The 2,621-nt window shown below is 36.4% G+C and overlaps 1 pseudogene; it reads right to left on the bottom strand.

Annotated features, from left to right (window-relative positions):
* Positions 1-458: 458 nt before the first annotated feature.
* LOC120077213 lies at positions 459-1,713 on the bottom strand (annotated as a pseudogene).
* Between the last annotated feature and the right edge of the window lie 908 nt (positions 1,714-2,621).

Below are 2,621 nucleotides of genomic sequence, written 5' to 3'. Positions count from 1 at the left end.
GTGCTAAAACGGACCAAAACGAAGCTCAAATGCCTCAACCGGGAAAGAGGAAGTAAAATGACCATTTTGCCTCTTGAGTCGTAGTGCAACAGCACCATTTGGCGCCCTAGACCTAAGAGCATGAGTTTTAGAATTTGAGGGAGCATTACTGCGCTAAAGGCATAAACTAACGAATGATCGCACGAGAGCGGAACACTATGGTGAATTTCCTTCTGCACCATGACACCTACTCATTATATATATGTATGTATATTATACATATTTACATATATGTATATATATATATATATATATATATATATATATACAATACATTATCTTGGGATCACGCCGTTTTCCTATTTTCTACCCGTCCATCTTCTCCTCTCAGTCGTATACACTTTGTTTACTCGATTGGGACTTCTTCTAATACATTATCTTGGGTTTCTAAGCATGATTAGAGGCTAAGGTAATGTTATCTAGCTTGGGTCATTGATGAAATCGTGTATTATACAAGTGGGCAAAATTTTAACAAGCTTGATGAGGATGAGATCGAGGAGTTTCTTGAGCTTTAGTTGGCATCTGATGCACCAAAATGCTAGCAAACTCATCAACATTCTTCATGACGAACATCTCGTCCGCCATATCTTTCACTTCTAAGCAAACTCCAACACAATAAAGCACCAATTTCTCCAATTGCTCAGGAAATTGAACGACCATATTGTTTAATACAGAGCCACTGTAGCTAATTCTAATGACATTCACCTTTCGAACATCAAGCGAAACCATTAAATTCATCATACAACGAGTCTAAAAGGACCGGAACCTCTCTGGCAAGTAGGATTTTCCAAAAAAAATAGGTTAGGAATGTAGACATTGAAGAATCGAATCCTTGCTCCATTGCGTTGGCTTCAAATCCATGGATAAGCAAATTAGGTTTTGCCTCTCTTCTTAATGTGGGCACGTAACAGTGGACGAGCATCATCGCCAAGATCAGTGGTGGTGGATTTTAGGCCTCCTAGAAAAGGAGTAGCGTAACAGGAGTTTATGGTGGATTCAACAAGTTGCAGTTTAACACTCTCATCGATGGTGAAGAGTTGGGTTCTAAGAGAAGAAGTGGTGCGTTTCAGTGTTGAAAACTGAGATTTGAGATAAATAAGGGTTGAGATTTAAGAGAAAGAAGATTCAAGTTTTTCTTTTACATGTGGAGATGAAGGAAAGAAATGAGAAATAGAGAAAGAAGATTCGGGTTTTGTGTGTTGAAGAAGGGGCGGGAGCAGTGGCATCCTGCGGATAATTCTGGAATTTTAAGCGCACCCTCAAATTAAATTTTTAATATTTTAGCGCTTTTTTTGGATGAGATTCTATAGCCTATATTTTAAATGACTATTTTCAAAAGCTATAATCAGTCATATTTGTTGTAGTGTACATGCAATCGTTTCTTTAGTATTCAATTTACCCATTTTGTGCAATTTAATTTTCATGCTTTTACATTTCAATTCACAAATATCAAACAATAAACTCTCTCCGGTCATCGAACTATAAGCATTTCATCGAGAAATCGATCGACTCTCTATGGTTTGACTCGTTACTACACTATACTACCAAGTTTATATAGGCACAAATAATCATTTGGTTTGGATCGAAGGCCTTGACAACCTTTGACTCTACCAAATTGGCGCCGTTGTCGGGTATCGAAATCGGGTCACCCACATGATAGGGGTGGTTCGTCATGTAGTTTTTCATTGAAATGTGGACTTCTTTGCAGAAAGGGTCGCTCATTTTTTTTTTATCAGAAGTGAAGTATGGTATGTAGGTTTTCGTTGGAAACAAATTAGAGAAAAAGAGAGAGGAGAGCGAGAAAGAGAAGATCGAGAATGAAAGAGAGAGATAGAGGAGAGAAAGGGTACAAGAGGTTGAATCTGAGTGCACGATGTTCCATTCCGGTAATTTCACATGGATATAATGAAGCAAAAGGGCAAAAATCTTAAAGTTTAGAAAGTAGGGTCGATTTCAGTTCAGCCTTCAAAATCGGGGCATTGATACGACGAGCCCATATGATTCTTCCTTTTGTCACAACTAGTTTTGAATTAAGACCACAATTACGAATTCGTAATGAAAATTAGTGTAATCATATGAGACTCCATCGATGGATCAATCGTAATAAACCTCAATTTGATATATAATTAGATTACTTTTGATCATGTTTACTTAGAATTATTAATCTACCATATTTACTGTTACTGTTATCGTTTGACCCTAAGAAAATGATAACGGTAACGGTAAAGATAAAAGTAAAGATAAAGGTAATAGTAAATGTGACATATTCATCATTCACATACTGCTACAACAATAGTATTTGTAATGGTAATGATAACGGTAAATATAGTGGGTTCCACGTAATTTTCAAATACAATCAGATTACATTTTAATTGCATATTTGAAGGTAAACCCCACAATTCATTACGATTATGGAATACAGATAAACAACAACCAACTTAATCAAATGAGGCCTAGCCCAATTTTTCAGATTACCAATTGATGGATTACGTTTCAATAGAGATAAACGTTGCCTAGAGCAATTAGATTAGATGCTAGAATGAGCTTATTTTAGTGATAATTTACATTAGGGGTGTTCATGG

Source organism: Benincasa hispida, chromosome 5 (genome assembly GCF_009727055.1).
Source record: "Benincasa hispida cultivar B227 chromosome 5, ASM972705v1, whole genome shotgun sequence".
Classification (NCBI taxonomy): Eukaryota; Viridiplantae; Streptophyta; class Magnoliopsida; order Cucurbitales; family Cucurbitaceae; genus Benincasa; species Benincasa hispida.
This window is presented reverse-complemented; position numbering and strand designations above follow the sequence as displayed.